We start from the raw sequence: 19,829 nt of genomic DNA on the forward strand, positions 1-19,829 counted from the left end.
GAAGAGTAGACCCTATTTCTCAATTTTTTACGATATTGCTTAACTTCTGTAAGCCCCAATTTATTCATTTATAAAATTGGAAATAATAATAGTATTTTGGGATAATTAAATATGCATATATATTATCTATTATATGTTTGGCATATGATGAGTGCTAAATATTCTCATAAATGACCTTTCCCATTTCTTATTACCCAAAGAAGTAGAGTTTGCAATGCAAAGGCCCAATCCTATGAACCTGTCTAAAACAATTTGCCAATAGAAAATTTATTATTTTATATCTTAGTTTTGAATTGCTTTATTTTTCTGGCTTTATGAACAAAAAAAAACTAGCAAATTGGGATAGTTATTTTTAAAGTCATTTTTACTTCAATTAAGACTTTCTCAAAGAGTAGATTCATTAGACTCCCATGCAGGCCCTTGCATGACCACTCCCTTAAGCATTAACTCTTAGGGACAACATCTAGGCCTCAGTTGTATTTTAGCTCTAGGCCCAGAAAAGCAGCAAAACCAGACTAGTGATGCCATGGCTGACTTCAGGACCAGCTGCATTGACTATTGACCCCCTGCCCTGGCACCAGCCAATCAGTAGAGACCATGACCCTGAAAGGATCCTGGAAAGCTAATGGATATTCTTTTGGGATCCTCCCTTGAGACCTCCAGATAAATACCCTCAAGAAGGAGGACCCAGAGTACTCTCCTCCTTCTTGGGAGCATGCTGGCACCTTTCGTGTCCCCCTTTTTGCTAACGCTCCAGGAGCATTAGCATTACCCTTCTCTCTCCTAAGCTCCAAGACCACTCCTTTTGCCTTTGTAACTTGTTCCCTGAGCCCATTTCTTCTACATCTCACTTCTTCTACTTCTGTGACTCTCAACAAACTACCTTTGGGTGTTTAGTGAATTTTGTTCTGACTTCTTGAGAGAGGTTTCAGCTCTCTCATGAATACATTGTCATTCAAAACTGTCAGGTGGCCTGGCTGGGCGTGGCTCAGCGGTTGAGCCTTGACCTAGGATCCAGGCGATCGGGGTTCGATTCCAGGTCAGGGCACATGCCCAGGTTGCGGGTTTGATCCCCAGTCGGGTGCATGCAGAAGGCAGCCCATCAATGACTCTCTCATCATTGATGTTTCCATCTCTCTCTCTCCCTCTTCTTTCCTCTCTCTGAAATCAATAAAGATATATTTTTTAAAAACACACACAAAAAGCAAAACAAATAAAAAAACTGTCTGGTGGCTTGTATAGCTATTTGTCATAAAATATTAAATTGTTTAAAATGCTGGCTAACAATTCTAAATTCTCTAGACCCCATGTACTAGCAAGCTTACCATTTAATCATATCTCAAATGCACAGCAAACTTTACAAGATAATGTTGAAAAATAAAGAAAGCTAATGCTTCATATTTAGTGACTTCAGGGCATATACATTCTTCTAAAGCAATCTACAGAATTTTTTTGCATCAAATTAATTTTTACTTCAATTTCATGGAAAAATAAAAGTAGTTAAATGCAATTACAGAATCCAGATATGGCTGAATTGGCATTGAATGATAGGGGCTCCTTCTTTAACTGCCCAGGGTAGACTGTTTTATGAAGCTTGTAACTAACATTGACTGTTGCTATGTTTTTCAGTTGACATAATTGTGGTAAGGAGAAAACTTGTAGGTAGACACATGTAAGGTCTTGTAGCGTTTTTATTATGGTGGCTCATTTGCTTGCTTCATAGTTTTTTGAGATAGAAGTGATAATCTCGGGGGAGTAATAAATGGTTCACTATAGGGAGATACAAGTATATTGGAAAAAAACAAAAAGGCCCATAAACAAATTATTAAAAACTCAAAAAAAGTGGACACAGAAAAGCTTTTTATAAAGACACATGCTGACGGGTATTTCTGACAGTGTGCAAAAATACTTTCTTATTAATTTACTTATGTTATATGTAACAAAGCAGGCTTTATCTCACTGTGCTGCATTTTAAAATGCCATTCTCCCCTCTGTAAACATCCCAGTGTCTTGACAATAGCACCAGAACTGTATCCCAAAAAGCTTCTTTTTTTCATGTGGAATATTTTATGGTTAGATGCCCAATTAATCTGCTATGGTTTAGCTCTGTGAGGCTCAAATGTCTGTTTCACTCAGCTGTTATACCCCTAAATGGGACAGAGCTCTTTAAAATTTAAAGAGTAAGAGGAGACTGGGATGTACACAGGGAAAACATCATGCTCTCTAATATATTATTGCATTTTATATCAGAATAATTAACGGAAATGATTATTTGGGAAACAATTTTTCTTCGAAATACTTGAATAACGTTTTCATTTGCCTTAAATGTATGACTTTTCTTCAAGTTCCATCATTTTTTTTATGTTCTAGACTAGAGCCTGCCTTTTCATGATACTTATACCCTTTGAATATTTATAAACTACCACCATGCTCTCAATTCTTTGCCTTTAAACTTGATTCATATTTTCTTGGGTGCATGGATAATATACAATGAAATAGGAGCAATTAAATGACAAAGCGCCAGCCTCTTTGTTGGTTGATAGGTTCTAAAATCCTTCATCTCATTCCAACAAGAAAGCTTTTAACTTTCTACCAGTTTCTGACCATTAACTCTCATCTTTAGTCCTCTCAAATATTGACGATTCGTGTACTCTAAGGCAGCTTGGCAGATTTACAATATATAAATACTGGGAGAATCAGACTCTATGCCAATAGTTGTAAACTATAGATGCACAGTGATTATTTTCAGAAATGGATGTAGGGAATGTCCACAGATGTTTGGAGTTTAGCCTCTTTGAAAATGTATTTGTTATGATGGAAGTAAACAAATATCAATGCAACTAAGCAATTAAGACATTTTTCTGTTGGTTATAATAACACCATGCTGTGTTCCCCAAGATGTGTGTTTTAAGTGTGTTATTAACTTGAAGATCTGACACTGGCTAAAATAGTAAGTACAAATAAATGCCGCTGAGTGAAAAATACTGCTTGTTCTACATTTCCAAAAACAGGGAAATGATAGCTTTCACTATAAAAAAAAAAAAATTCTACCTACAATAAATAATGTATCCTTTGCATTCTTTCTCAAAATATGAATGTGAATTCAATAGTTCTGGGATTATAAATATTAGCTGGAGTAAATTACATAAACCAACTCAAATTGTATTCATCATCTTGTCTACCAAATATTTTTATCAGCTAACAAACAGTCCACACAAGGATTAAAGTCAGGTTGCTGAGCTTTAATATATAGATAAATGTAATTCAATTGCAGCGTGCACATGGGATATGGTATAGTTAAATTATTCAACTGAAGGACAAGTAGTGTCCGGATCACTGGCCTCCAAATAAATTAGATTCTGTTATTTCTATTTTGAAATCACCGTTCTGAAGCTGCCACTGTGGCTTTGAGGTAGCTAAACTCATTTATTAGTTTTAGTAACTTTTTTTGTATGTTCCATTGGATTTTTTTTATGGCAAATTTGGCCTCTAATATAGAGCATATTACATGGAAAAATAGGGCTATTTTTAAACTCTCTTTTTATGTTGTATTCTTGAAAATGGCAATTTTGCAATGGACATGGCTACTAAAAATAGAATTTAGAACTTAATATTTTTTTTCTGTTTATAAATGACAGCATTTCATTCAAATGGTATCTGGTTTCATCATATTGTCCAAATGAGCTAGGAAGTTTCAGGTCTATATTAGTGGAAAGTAAGGTCTGCAGTAAAAACATGTTCTAGAAATGCTATGTTCTAACATAGATAACAATATTTGGTATTAGAGATTTATTAAACTCTACACTACATGGAAAAATAGTCCACAAAAGAGATATAGAGTGCCCTAGCCAGTTTCGCTCAGTGGTTAGAGCGTTGGTCTGTGGGCTGAAGGGTGCCAAGTTCAATTCTGGCCAAGGGCACATACCTTGGCTGCAGACTCTCTCCCTGAACAGGGAGGCAACCAACTGATGTGTCTTTCTCACATCAATGTTTCTCTCTCTGTCCCTTCCACTCTCTCTAAAAAGAAATGGAAAAAAATGTCCTCAGGTGAAGATTTAAAAAAAGAGAGAGAGATACAGAGAAGTAGATTATTTACCTTGAAATTTGGGGTGGAATTATCCTAGAACTATTTTAATTTAGTTATCAGGAAATCAGGCTTAAGTCAAGGAAACCGCATGCGTTGTATAAGGAAGTTTGAAATAGGCCAAAAATTAATTAGTTATATACAATTCACTTCTTCTTTCTGTTTTGTGGAATTTTTATATTATTAAATTGGAATCAACATTTTTCTTTTGAACAAGAGTTAAGTTTTAATCTTTAACATTTGGACTCTGAATTTTTAAAATAAAAAGAACAGGTAAATTCCCTATGTTACTTTTAGCCTCTATAACTTTAAAAAACTATTTCAATATGCCTTTCTCAGTAATTGATTCAATAAATGAAATGAAAATCTCTTAAGATGTAGAAAAATTGATTGCATTAATAGCCAAATAGACCTAATTAACATTTATAGAGTATTCCCCCCAAAGCAGAGTATATATAATTTTCAGCTGCTCATGCAACATTTACCAAGATATACTGTATGTTGGGTTATAAAATATGTCCTAATATATATAAAATAATTGGACAATATATAAAATGGATGAGATCATGCCGAATTTGTTCTCTGATAATAACTAAATTGAAACAAATAGCCTAAAGATATTTAAAATGTCTTCGAATATTTGGAAATTAAACAATACCTTTTATAAAAAAATCACAAGACCAACAACATAAACTTCACCATTAGAATAAGAAAATACTTGGAATGAAACCTAAAACATAACATATCAAGTATGTGTGATGCAGCTAAAGCACTTTTTAGGAGAAAAATAATAGTTTCAAATTGTTATTAGATTAGAAGGAATTAGAAATTAAATTCTCTAACCCTTCTCTTTAATAGTCTAAGAGGAAAAGAACTACTTAAACCTCAAAATAAGTAAAAGGAGGAAATAATAAAGAGCAGAATCAATCTGAAATCAGGATAACAGAGAAAATAATGAAACAAAGTATATTTTGTGAAGAGATCAATAAAATAAAAAATCTCTAGGGAAACTGATAAAGAAAAAATGAGAAAAGACATAAACTACTAATAGCAGAAATTTTTAAAAAGGGAATCACTACAGAGCCTACAGATGCAAAAAAGAATAATGGCTGCAAGCCAGCACTCCTCTTATTCCACGACTACACAAAGATATAAGAAAAAAACAATGGGCCAATATTCCTTGTGAACATAGACACAAACACTCCTAAAGAACCCAGCTATAAACTGGGAATTGAAGGGAATGTAATGTACCTGATAAAGGCACCTGTGAAAAACCTATAGTTAACATCATTTTTAAAGGTAAAGGTGCTTCCACCTCTAAGATCACAAACTAGGCCAAGATACCAACTCTGAGCCCTTCTATTTAACATTTTACTGAATATCTTATCGAGCAATGTAAGGCAAAACAAATACAAAGAACCCACTGAAAGGGAAAAAACAAAACTTTCAGATAATTTCCTGAAACCAGTATGAGGAGGAATAAGCTATGAGAAAGAAAAACATTAGCAAGTCATTTTGCGAAACAGTAAAATTTCCAAATATAATTGAAAGGAGAAAAAAATCTTTCCAAATTAAATATCCATTTCTGAGCCTGAGGCAATAAATAAATAAAAAGTAGGGAAAGCCCGGCCTTAAGATTAGAGAAAACAATTGTTTTCTTTCCAGATTTACAATATGATTGAGAAACAATCATATTGTAATAAACTAATTTATTAATTTAATAAAAGCCAAAATAATTTAGGTCAATCTCACTTTTTGAAATATATAACATTCTGTTCTTTATGCAAGAGATTTGATAAATTGTTATGCATTCTGGGTTTCATTGAGTTTTAACTTTGAAAACATAAAACTCTTTTTGGATAAATGAAGTTAAATAGTTGGGAATCTTTTCATTTGACATATCAAAAAGACCCAAAACAAACACAAAGTGTTTGATTATCTCAACACAGCTGTTAAAAATCATTTTGGTAAAAGTCAGCTCCATTCCTAGTTTTGAATCTTTTTAAAAACTAAGCTGAAAAAGCTTTATTTATACTAAAATAAAATAAAAAAATCACTCTATCTAAAATCAATAGCCATTTTCTTAATAGAAAAACTAAAATTAATTTATAAATATGAGGAGCTTCTTTTGAAATTAAACAAAGTGATTTTAGGTTTAATATAAAATAATGATGAAAATAGTTAAGAAAATTTCGACTCCTTCCATTGCCATTTATCCCCCCTATGTCCTTTCCCACCTCCCCCAACCCAATAAAAAGGAAAAAACAATTTAAAGAAAGAAAATTTTGAAAGAGAAGTGGAATGACTGAAGGGAGTTTAAAACTACCAAATGTTAAAACATGTTATGAAGCTCTAGTAATGTGAAGAACATGGACTGTCAAATATATAAAAAATTAAACATGTAATAAATAAGGCATTCCAAATGAGTAAGGAGGAGGAGAGATATGTTTGATAAGTAGTTCTGAAACAGTTCCAGAATGATGAAAGTTACATGCAAAAATAATCATAATAAATTACATCATAAAAAAATAATAAAAAGTTAAGTAAGCAAATTTGCCAGTTGTGAGAGAAAAACAAAAGCCTAAGCTCAAAAACAAAGAAATTGATTGCTAGATTTAAAGATCTAAAATAAAATTAAAAAAAAAACAACACATAAATTTTAAACAGCTGGGTAAAATATTTGGATGATAAATCAACAACAAGCAAGAACTGAGTCTTGACAGAACTGGAAATACACATGGCTGACATGTTAAGATAATGTTTTCCCTTACTAATAATGAAACAAGTGGGAAAAAAAAGATCTTTAAAAAAAATAGCATGTTTTTCATTCTTCAAAGTAGTAGAAGTTTTAAACAGTAAGAATAGCCAATACTGCATACTTTGTTCTTAATGTTTTCTGATGTTGGTTGGAAGTTAACCATTCAGTAAAATGGTCTACCAGATTAACACAATGAAAACTAGTCTCATATAACATTTTCCCACACTTAACAATTATTAAACAAACATGCATTAACAAGTAGGCAAAAAAAACAATCTGTACTGTAGTTTCACTAAAATGCCAGCTCTGTCCTTTTAACCAGTCAGACTCCCACCTCCATGGAAAATTAACTAAAGCCAGATCTATGACAACCTTTCAGAAGCAGGACCTAGTACCCTGGTAGTCAACTCCAGGCAAGCTGAACTCTTCTAAACCAATGGCTGGCCACAGGACCATTTAGGAATCAAGCATCAGGCACTATTTTAAGGGTGAAGAGCATAGTATAGGCCTTGCTGTTTGTTTTTACATTTATAGAAGTATGTAGAGTATATCTAAAACATTTTAAACCAAATCACTTTTTCCTGAAAACTTTTAATTTCACTAAGTGGTAAAATTGTGCTAATTTCCAAGTTGCCAACTTCACCAATCAAAAGGTAATTCCTGATCATCACTGTGCTGCTTCCTGTAATATTTGCCAACTGAGACAGAAAACATAGAAGCCCTTGTATTCGCCACTGGTGGGCTCTGAACTTCCTGATCAGAACTCCAGCTGGCTTTCTTTGGACTTTCGTACCGTTGATCGGCACTTGGGTTATTGCTTAAAATCCCAAAGCCTGCATTCTCTACATTGAATGAATTATGCACATTTAACACCCAGTACATTTTCCGTCCTTCCATATGACCCCTTTTCTATGCATTCTGTGCTCCTATCTTTGGAGATGGTTAGAAACTACTACACTGTTCAGGTTACTCTCAGCCTAGGCCCATCAACAGTGCTTTTCATAAATCACGACAAATGTCAAACTCTTCAAGGCAAAAGGAAATCCACAATTTTTACAAAGTGACAGTCATTCCTCCTTTTAAAACTTTCTTGCATACTCTGTTGAGAAAGACTATCTTACTTTTTCAAATCTGATGGTATCTCATCTTTCACAATCTCGGACTTATTTCGATAGCCTTACCTCATTGCTCTGAGAGCCAAGCAAGGTCGCCACGTAGGCTTGGCAAGGCCCTCTGTGCTGTTTGCGATACCGCAGCTCGTTGGCAGTGATGCCTGCCCACCCCCCGGCAGGCTCAGGCAGCCTCCTCTCGGGCAGCAGCCAGGAGTGGAGAGAGGAAACAGTGCTTCAAAGGTCTCGGTGCGGCTCATAAAAGATCAGGGGGATCGACCCAAGCCAAAAGGAAGATTGTATATTTGGCAGTTATGTTTGGATATGATGACCAGATAATCCATAGAAATGCAGGATTAACTGAGAGGAAGTCTGGATTTAATAGCCACAGAGCAGGCTAAAAATAAATGTAGCAGAGAACTGAAAATTCCTGGGGGGAAAGCACTTGGTATCTCACACCCATCACAGAAGGAAAGGGGAACAGAGCAGATAGCGCCATTCAGGATTCAAGGAGCTGACCGTAGATGATGATAGCATTAAATACCCAGAAAACAAAGTGAAAATATGAAGGGGGAACTAAATATGCAAAAGGCATGATCAGTAAGGTGGTGAAGAATTGAAGGCACTGCCAAGGTCTGGGGACAGTGAGCAGGGATAGGGACTCTTGAAGGGTTTAAAAGTCCCTGCCTGTTACTCTACTGGAGCATGGACCTGATACACCAAGTTTGCAGGTTAGATCCTGGGTCCAGGCACATACAAGAGTCAACCAAGGAATGCATGGGAGGGTGGAACAACAAATCAATTTCTCTCTCTTCCTCCCCCTCCTCCCCTTCCCCCCCTCCTTCCCCCAGTTCTCTCTGTTTCCCCCCCTCTAACCCCAGGCATTGACTCCCATACAGGCTTGCTTGTCTCTGCTATGACCATGCCTGACTGAAACTGGGGCCAAGAGCTCTCTAGGTCTATGTAATTGACGTACTAGGGTTTGTTTTCAGATAACTCCTGGGTTAGTTTTTCATTATTTTTCCTTAGGTCTTTCAATTTCTTGGTTTTCACTTTTGTTTTGCTCAAGCATATCTTCGAGTAACTATAGAAAAGTTTGTAAAAGTTTGTGAACTTAGAATCCAAGTTCAAAAGTAACCTCCTTAGAAAAGTTTCTGAAAGTCTGAAAATAGCTATATTTTACCGTCGTACGTAATTGCAATTGCGACTAAGCCTAGAAATTTTCTCAGAGCTTTAAAGGCAATGTTTTATTGCTTCTAGGATCCAGCGTTATTGGGGAATGTCTGATATCAGTCTGATTCATTTTCATGAATCATAAATATGACATGCCCTCTGCATCACAACTATGAACTTTGAGTTCTTTTGTTTAATTCCTTGTGTTCTGAAATTTTAGATATGGATTTTTTCCATCGTCCTGGGAATTCAGTGGACTTTTATAATTGAAAGAATTATTGTACTTTACTATTGGAAGGTTTTCTTCAATTTTTTAACTCCCTCCCTTCCATTTTCCTGTTCCTTTTTATTTTTTTCAGACACCCTATTAGGTCAATATCAGGCTTCCTGGATTGATCCTTCATGTTTCTCATTTATTTTCTTTGGGGGGAGGGGCAGGGCAGGAGCCTCTTTTTCTCTTTTTCTGATATTCTTAATTTCATCTTCATAACCATTAAACTTTTGCAATCATATCTTCAATCTAAAAGAACTTATTTTTGTTACCCATTTTTCTCTCTTGTTTTTGGATGCAATATCCTTTGTAATTTTCATGAGGATGATAATTAACTTATTTCTATTTCTCTTTCCCCCTAAATTATCTGTGTTTCTTCTGAAATTAATATTCTTTTTTTTTTTTACCCTTCTGGTTTCATTCATATTTTTAATAATCTTTGGCTGAATTTCTATAAAGAAGAAGAGTGAATTGAGTTAATTTTCTAAGATTAAAAACTATGAGTCTCCTAGGGAGTTGTTTATGTATTTTAATTTCATGTGTAGGTCTCCCACATAAAGATGATGCCTGGCTCAAAGCTCTGTACGTGGGCAGAACTGGTCTACTGGCAGGCCTCCTCTGTGGGTGGGCAATGAAGGAGAAGGCATTTAGGCTGGGATGGGGACAGAGCTCCAAATGCCACAATGAGGAGGGATTTCTCTGGAAGACCTGATTTCATAATTGCAGTGCATCTGATATCTTTAGAGCTTTAGGATTGTTTAGCTGTTAGTGTTTTGTCTTTGTTTTTGCTGGCAAGTGACATATATCAGGCTGCCTAGAAACGCCTGAGTTCCACCAGTCTTGGGATGTGGGGGTGTGGCAATCCTCTTCATTCAATGGTCACCTCAGCTTTAATCTCGTGATTGGGCTTCCCTTCGCAGTCATGTTTTTACGCTCCTGGGCTGGGATCATCTCTGCAGTTCTGCTATACTGCTCAGGCCTCTCTTTATCATTGCATTCCTGCCTGTGTATGCTGAGCTGCTGTGACTTATGCGTTTTCAATCTGTCAACAGAGTTTCATCTTTCCTCACATCTTCTAGAAATGTATTGGAATCTTTCCCAAGAATATTTCTCCCCCTGTTGTCTCAATTTTATGAGTGGATTCCTTTATTATTATATATTGGGATTTCAAGAGGGAAGGAATAGAAATGCCTGTGCTAAGTCTACCATTTTAAATCAGAAGTTATTATTTAATTTAAGTAAAAATGCACCTTACCTGTTCACTTTAGGATAGTTTTGTTGTTACTGTTTTGTCTTTGTTCTTGCCTGCAAGTGATATATATATGCCTAAAAATGGCTAATGATGCTCAATAGCTGAAACATACAAATTCATCCTGAGCTAAAGGAGCAATAGCACATGGTGAAACATAAAGGAACTGTCCCAAGACTATGAGAAAATACTTCAAAACATCAGCCTGCAGATGTTATCATTAGAAGCCTATTTGGGGCTGTTCTAGTTATAAAACTCCACTGGGTTTTATAAACACACTTTATATTGAAAGCCACTGGAGTAAACTATGTAATGACAGGATTGTCTTGACCTGAATGTAGTTTCTTCATATTGTTTAGAAGGAAAAGGTTACTGCAGAAGGCATTTCTGCTAAAATGTTATTGTCCTTAAAATAATTATGCTTGTAATTTTTAGAGTGATTATCAAGACCTTTCTGGGTGTGATTGTATTTAGCACAAAAGAAACAAAAAACAGAAACACAGAAATATTTAAATTGGTTTCACATATGATTTCTATGCATATACACACAAAACTCTGTAGATTTGTTATTGTTTAATATAAAAGTCCACTGTCTATTTTAGGATCCCTCACCCCCAAAATTTAATGTGACTCATTTACTTTGGGCAGTGACTCATCTGTATTCATTGATCTAGCTGCACAGGGGGAAATGGTCTCCTTCAGAGTGACTAATAAAAGATTACGTCCCTCTTCCCACCCCAGCATATTTTGCACATCTCCAAGACGCTTGTCTCTATCCCTGCAAGAAAAAGGAGAGAGGTGGAATCTTATGAATTGCCCTTTTCTACTTGAATTGATCAAAAAAGAAACTTTTCCTTCCTAGAAGTATTAATGGAGGAAGCTCAAACTGATTTCACTATGATGCCCAACAGAAAATCTCTCTCCCCCCTCCCTCTCAGAACACAATTCATGTGCCATGAAATTATTGTACTGTGTGCACTTCAGTGATTTTTTTCAGTATATTTACTAAGTTATGCATCACCATGATCTAATTCCAGAGCATTTTCCTCACCCCCAAAAGTAACCCCAAACCCATTAGCAGTCACCTCCTAATGTCCTCTTTCCTTTGTTTCCCAATCCCAACCCACCCCTGGCAGCCACTAATCTCCTTTCTGTCTCTATAGACTTACCCACTTGCCTATTCTGGAAATTTCATCTAAATGGAATTATACACTATTTGGTCTTTTTTGGATGATTTATTTCACTTAATATAATCTTTTCAAGGTTCATCCTTGTTATAGTAGGTATCAATACCACATTCCCTTTCATTGCCAAATAAGATTTCAGTGTGTATGTGTGTGTGTGTGTGTGTGTGTGTGAGAGAGAGAGAGAGAGAGAGAGATTTCATTTATTCATTTATCAGTTGGCAGACATTTGGGTTGTTTCTACCTTCTGGTTACTGACTAACGCTGCTTCAGACATTCATGTAAAAATCTTTGTGTGAACATATGTTCTCTTGGGCTAGGACTGGACTTGCTGGGCCATCTGGTAATTCTGTTTAACTTTTTGAGAACCCTCTTTAACACATAACATTTTATTTTACTATATCAATTGAATGGAATAATTTTCTTTTTGTAGTAATATTACCAAAGAGGAAAAATTTCCAAGTATAAATTAGTGTCATTAAGACAAAATTTTGTAAAGGATGCTGTTTACTTGATTTTTTCCAGTGTGAACACCAGTGTCATGACCAGATTATGCACTTAGGGTCCATTATCTTCAGATATCTATAAGTAATAATATCAACAAGGGTTCTCATTATAGGCCTTCATAAGGACAAAAATGGGATCAATAGAAAATGCTTAAGTTTTTTCTTAGAATTAGAATCTAAATATATTTCTTTGCAATATATAAAATTGTATTTTACCAGTTACATATGATTATTCATCAAATGTATAAGAAATATACAATGGATCTTACTGCTAACTTTCAATCCTTCCTCACATGGAACAGATGATAATGTTTCCTCTAGAATAACTAGGTATTTTTCTTCTAGATTCCATTGATAATTCTCAGTACTTTGTCTTTCTGTCCTAAGCCATCTTTCATTGACACATAACTTTTTTTCAGAGGTCTTATTCTCAGGATCTACATTTTCAGTTGCTTGGATTTCACTTTAAGTACCACTTATTTTTCCAGTGAGGCCTACAACACTCTTGCTAACACAAGGAGGTCTGTTCACACTCTGTTAACAGGGCTCTGAGTCTCTGTAAACTCCACTGAGCATTCTTTTGGTGGATCTCAATCTTGGCTGTCCTGTGATAAAATGTTCTAGCCTTTTAGTGAGAAGACTAGCCTACAGAATATGGTCCCAGCAGAAAACATCCTCTACTGTATGGAAATACAGGTGCCAAGTGCTCCTGGGAAACATCATTAAACACCCCCCCCACACACACACACATACATACCAGGCAATGAAAGCTTAGATGGACTTCCTAGCTGATCATTTTCACTGCGTTTCCCTTCCCTGGAAGGAGAGGGGAAAGATTATATTTTCTAGATGATCAAAGTTTATAGTTATCTTTACAACCAGTGCAGAAGAAAAACAAAACAAAACACACATTTAAATGCTTTTAGAATCAAATGCCGCTCCCAGCACACTTTAAAATGTTTTCTCCACCTGCCTTCACCTTGTACAGTCAATGCCTATGTGATTTATTTTTCTTTCATGAGGCATCAATATTCTTAGTTTGAAGTCCACGTCGCTTATGGTAAATGACAGAAAATGTGTCTCCTGCCCTGAAAGGAGCTTGGCTGTGAGGGAAGAGAGGATGGAGTGATTTCCCCGCCCTGCTAGAAACCGAAGACTATTGCTGAGGGAAATTTCATTGTTTAATATATATCAGTGCTCTAAAACGGAAGGGCAATTTGTAAACTTCCTGTGAATTATGGTACTGTTGCTATGTTGCACGATGTTGTTAATTAAACAACATAGATGGACTTCACAAAATACCTTTTTTTTTTTACTTTACTTTTTTGTGGGCTTTTGGCCCCACTAGCAAATCAAGGATAAAAGAGCCATTTACTTTAGTGACATCTACAGGCGCTTTTAGAGAAAAACATTCCCAACTCTCCTTTGTAACTGACTTGACCCAATCGGAAACTCCTGTGTGGATTCAGGCTGTTGGTTAGTGGTCTTCAGTGTAGTACTTAGCATAGAGAAGGCAGGTCTTATCCCAGATTGTTGAGTCTTAAAACACATCCATTTGTCCCCAAAACTAATCATCTTAAATACCTAGTCATCTTGATTTTTCCTACCATCCATATTTGTCCAATAAAAACTTAGTATTACTATTTGGCCTTGATACAGAACTAAAACAATGTAAGTACCTCCAATTAGTTTGTCTATGCCTTGTTTCACTTACATAAATTGTGCCTTCTATGGGATCTGACTGGATAAGGCTCCTACATGCACCCTGCTGTCCTCATTCTTCCCAAACTGTAGGAACGTGTGGTCCTGTCTGCACTTTGAGTACTATCAGTAGAAAGGGTGAAAACTTCTTGGGAGTGGCCTCAATTACCAGAGTTGGGAGACTATAGGAGACACTGGGATGAGTAACCTTGAAAGAGCTTCACCCAAGACAACCTGTCACTTGCCAACAACTGAGTGAGCCCAGTGTAGGTAAAGCTGTGGAGTGGCGGGTACCCCTAGAGCAGGCAAAGAGAGCTAGATGGAGTGGGTCAGCACATTCCCCACAGCAAGACATGTGAGGTCAGAGCTGGGGGAGGGACAGGGTGCTGATGATTTAGAAAAACAAAAACACAACGTTGCCCTATTAAAGAAAGAGCCAGTGTTAAAAGCCTGTCATGCCAGAGAGCCCTTGACAGTTGAGATAGATCTCCAAACAGCGCCAGCTGAGTGTATACAACTTTTTTCTTTCCTTTATGTCTGACTCCACTGTCCCATCCAGTCCTGAAGGATCCAGAGGCAAAGGATGGCAAGTCTGGAAGATAGGAAGCAAGAAAGAGCAGAGACTGACACATCCCTTCCCTACCCTCTGGGTGTGACCCAAGAGAAAGTAAAAAAGCTTGAAACTGGGTATGAGAAGTTCAGTTTAGTTCAGACTGTACTTTTAATACCTTAGAAATGAAACTGAAAGTGACCAGAAAATATCATGTAGGTGTGAGGAAGGAATAAATGACAGAGAAATTTTCAAAAATGGTAGGAGGAAAAGAAAGCTATTTTCTAATGTTATAGTACAGAGCCCAGACCATTGAGTTGGTCCAATTGGGAGTCTACTTTCTCCTATCTTTTTTTTTTAGCTAGTATGTCAGTCAATTTTAGGGAGGGCTTGAGTAAAAAGGGAGATATTTTTGTCCAATTTCAAAATTCAAAAAAGTATCCCAAAGATGACAGTTATTTTAAAGTATATATTTTTTTACATATTTATAGTTTTAAATTTATATAACCTTCATTTAAATTTTCTTCCTCATAATAATACTTTATATAGAATTTTGCTGTTCTAAGAGATGCGGAGAGCAAACTTCAGGGACTTCTCTTGTGAACTATTTTTTTTGCCAGACTTTTTGATCCCCCAACTCTCCCAGTCCTCAAAGCAAAGACTTTATTGTCTGATCTCAGTAGAGTTTAGTACCAGTGTCTGAAAGTGTCTGACTTCTATGAAGGCTAATTCATCTTTGCCGAAGACTCTTCTGAGTTCCCCACCCCTCGCCCCTCCATGAGGAAGTTCCCGTGGCCAGCATGGCTTTCCCAGGAGACTGTCTTGCAGACGAACTTACACTGCTCAGACGTGAGGATTTTGAAATTTCACAAATATTTATCAAAAGGATTTACAGATGCTTGGTTTTTATAACTGCCTGTTAATACAACTGCCACATCAGCTGCCTGAAAAAGACAAAGGATTACTGATCAGACAGAAACATAAATGATGAAACACAAAAGACTCTCTCGTAATTATGGAACCCCCTGTGGGCCATGAGACCGTGAAGGTGAGGGTCCAAGGAAAGGTTTCTGGAGTTGTTGGCTCATCCCAGGTAGGATGAGTTATGCTGTCCGGGTCAGGCAATGAAATATAACAACAGGGGAGAGGGTGCTTTCAAGAACCAATTTACTGATAGCAGAGACCAGGAAGCAGTGATGTGTGTTGCACAAATACCTACTTCCCTGTTCCTTGACATACACGAGGTCCAGCCACACCACTGAGTCATCCAGCAGCTGCCACTCATCTCCAGCAATCTCGCATCTTCCTAGCTTCTTCCACTAGAACTCAGGCAACCCTTGAGATTCAAGGAGGCAGTGGATGGGGAAAGGGAGCATTTGTGCATGCCCTTTCCCTCCACCCCATCACCACCGCGAGTCGGGAGAGCAGCTGCCCACTGGAGGAGAAGGAGTGTGAGTCAGGTACAGCTCTTAGCCAGCCTGAGAGTCAAAGTGGTAACAAAATGAATAAGAAGATCTGTCCACCCTCAAGCATTTCCTCCTCCCCTCCTCCCCTTTGGCCCCATTCCAAGGGCCCATTTTTAAAACTCTCCAAGGGAAAAATATCAGCCACCATCCTACTAAATTCATCAAGAGGGTCCCCTCACACATCACTACCTAGGACAGCAAATGTGCTCAGAGGACTATGAACTCGGAGGGGAGAGCAATGCAGCATCTTAGGAGCATAAACACTGAAAGAAGAATTCTGTATAGTGTGTGCTAAAGCAGAATTGATAGAGCAAAACCCAGATTTGAAACTAAGCATATAAAATACCTTCAAGGACAGAGAATACTGGAAGCAAGAAACAGGGGTATGAAGTAGGGGATGGGGGTGGGTAATTCTTTTTAAAGTGGAGCTGCTACTATAAAAAAATTTTGAAAAAGTCATTCAATAGATTGATTGACTATCATGATAGATACAGCTGCAGAACAAGAAGATTAAGTGAAGGAACTCACCCAAAGGTGGTGTAGTATGTTCCCCAAAGTATTGCTTAGCCCATTTTAAGTAAGCCTCTGTCCCTTACAATCTAATACAATGCCCTCTTTTCAGAAAACCTTGCGTTCTCCCTAGTCAAGTCAGAGTCAAACTACCTTGACCTCCATTCGCATTACTGATCTGAAAACTTAACATACCAGGACCCAGTATCTGTATTCAGACAGAAGATTACATCACTGTTTTATCTAAGATCTTGGGTTGATAGTGGATGCCTGACTATCTCTGTGTAAACAAAGTGTCAATCCTGGTGAATGTGTCCAACCCAAGATGGTTTGGCCTTGGACATTTTCACTTTCAGGAATTAAAATTGCCAGTAATCAACACCCTCTTTCTTGCCCCAACCACCCCCAAAAGATGCCAAATTTATTGCTAAATGGACCCCCAAAAAATTAAATCCCTTTTCAGCAGTGACCTTGTTGTGTGGAATGAGACTTGACATGTTCAAGGAAATACTTATGCCAGTATTCAATGATCTTCCTCTCAAAAATGCAACTAAATGGACGTCTTTAAGAATTTGAAATATCTGGGTTTTTTAATATCAGGTACATGAACAGATTTAAACACATATTCAATTTGACCCATTCTTTTGGTCTGGAGGAAAACCGTTTCGACTGGGGCTACCTACAAGTTCTACACTTAGCCTCAATACTAGTTTGGGATGCCCTAAGAGGCAGGGTCCTCCAACCTCAACCCCACCACCCACTACTAAATGTAACTGTAAAGAATAACTATTTGAATTACAAAATATATTTCCTAAGACCACAGAATTTGAAGTGATGCCTCCAAAATTGTAGAATCTGGTAAGATATATAACATGAATTCCCAGATCAAAAATGGGACATTTCTTTCATTCACAGAACAAAAGTTTATTAAACAACAACAATAGGCCAGGCATTTGTACTTAATCAAAGGAAAGAAAAATCCCCATATTCATGAAAATGATTTAGGTTATTTGAAAGGGAGATTTTAGAGGAAGAAAATCATTTATGTTAGCTGTCTTAAAAACTACAACTATCACATATGACAGCACTGGATTTCAATGTATTGATTTTAGTATTTTCTAATCCACAGATAATGATAGCACCTTAAACAGAGAAATGTTTTCCTCTAGAAGAAACCCTGAAATGTATTGGAAAAGTACTGAAATACATGTCTGTGTAAGCAATTAATAAGAAATGCGAATCTGACTCAGACTTAATGCTGTCCTTCTGCTCCTTTTTACTGTAAAATATATTTTACAATCTGTATATAAAATACTGCTTTTTTTATATATGGACCAGTGGATGGAAGAAACCACTTGGTCATAGGATGTCCTTAACCATAAGCCTACAAAATATGCATATACTATATTTAAATGATTTGTACAATTATGGAAAGAGAAGAAAAGAAACAGAAAAGTAAGGATTTAATTAGCTTGTGGGTTGAGTAACATCCAAAGGCTAATACCTCTGCTTGCACAAAGAGATGACTTTCTGATGGCATCATCCATTACAACATGCGGGATATAAAGAGAGGACACTGCAGAGTCATTCGCCAGACCCTATAAAGTAGAGAGACAAGTGTCTGCTTCATTAGCTCATCATGGAGTTTTGGCCTTCAGTTAAAGATGTTCAAAACCTGCTATTTAAGGCATTTGCCATTACACACTTGGCTTCAAACCCCCTCAGCTGGCTTAAAACCTGAAATATTTTCTTTCTGGTAACTAAAAACATTAAGAAATGAAAAAGGGAACAAAGTTCATAGAAGGGAAAAATTTGGATACCGTGTTAGAGCTTCCCTACACTATGTTTATATATCATGTAAATGAAGTAACTAAAAAGTAGACCCAAAAGAATCATGTCTTATAGTAGCAATATAATTTCCCTCTACAGTTGCCTAGTGCCACCACTTCAACGAATTATATACAAACCTTCCAAGAAGAAACAAAACAAACCTGCTCCGAAGCAATACACTTACAATCAGGACTCAAAGAGTGCATTAGATCAAGGATCATGATTTCAAAGCCCAAAATCCCAATACATACAAGGAAATGGGACGGCATGAATGAGAATGATCAGAAACGATAGACAGCAGATTTAGATATGCACAGATTTCAGATACTGAAATTACCCGACACCAAATACAAAGTAAACGTTTTACATGTTTATAGAAATAATGTATAAATAGGAAAAGAAGACATCAAATTTCTAGAAATAAAAAAATACATATTTGGATAGAAAAACTTAACATATAGGTTTAATAACAAATTAGAAGCAGAAGATGTGAAAACACTTGAACTCATAGATGAATCTAAAGAAATCATGCAGGCCCGGCCGGGCGTGGCTCAGCGGTTTGAGCATCAATCTGGGATCCAGGCGATCAGGGTTCGATTCCCGGTCAGGGCACATGCCCGGGTTGCAGGCTCGATCAATGACTCTCTCATCATTGATGTTTCTCTCTTTCTCTCTCCCTCTCCTTTCCTCTCTCTGAAATCAATAAAGGTATATTAAAAAAAAAAAAAAAAAAGAAATCATTCAGAATATAAATGAGATAGAAAAATATGGTGAGCAGTTGAAGGACATGAAGGAATTAAATTAGAAGGCCTAAAATCTAAATATATCAGAGTTCTAGTAACACAGAACAAGAGAGACTAGGGTGGAAGTTAGTATTTAAAAAGATGATGTCTGACAATTTTGCAGAGCTGTTGAGAGTTTTAGATTTAGGAATCCCAGTGAATCCCAAACACGGTACATAATAATATGGTAGAATATTGAAGCAAAGGAAAAAATCTTAAATATAGCCTGGGATGGGACAATATTCACCAACAAAGAGAAGCGAACATGCTACAAAATGGGTGAGTGTCAAAAAATTATGCTGAGTCAAAGAAACCTGGTGGAAAAGACTAGACAGTATATAACTGCATTTATATGAAATGTTCAAAAGGCAAATTTATAGAGTAAAAAGGCAGATCAGTTGTGGGCTGGAAATGGGAGCAGAAATTAACCACAAATGGTCAAGGGGAAAGTTTAGGGAGCAATGAAAATGTTCTAAAACCAGGTTGTGGTGACTGATATACAACTCTATGAATTTACGAATTTCATTAAATTGTGCCTTTTTAAAAAAGATAAGGTGGGAGAATAGAATAAAATATATCCGGCAAACATAAGCCCCCCCCCCCAAAAGGGGTGGATTAACTAAATTAATGAAAGATAAAACAGATTTTAACATAAA

At 36.6% G+C, this 19,829-nt stretch overlaps 1 long non-coding RNA gene across 1 annotated transcript in view; it reads right to left on the minus strand.

The window, feature by feature from the left end:
• Positions 1–15,517, minus strand: part of LOC107540339 (uncharacterized) — a 37,599-nt gene extending 22,082 nt beyond the window's left edge. The window contains exons 1-2 of the long non-coding RNA XR_001603499.2: positions 15,424–15,517; positions 13,092–13,150 (exon numbers count right to left, since the gene is read on the minus strand). This is a non-coding gene — a long non-coding RNA (uncharacterized LOC107540339). The remainder of the gene's footprint in view (positions 1–13,091; positions 13,151–15,423) is intronic.
• Between the last annotated feature and the right edge of the window lie 4,312 nt (positions 15,518–19,829).

This window comes from Miniopterus natalensis, chromosome 10 (genome assembly GCF_054644295.1).
Source record: "Miniopterus natalensis isolate mMinNat1 chromosome 10, mMinNat1.hap1, whole genome shotgun sequence".
Classification (NCBI taxonomy): domain Eukaryota; kingdom Metazoa; phylum Chordata; class Mammalia; order Chiroptera; family Miniopteridae; genus Miniopterus; species Miniopterus natalensis.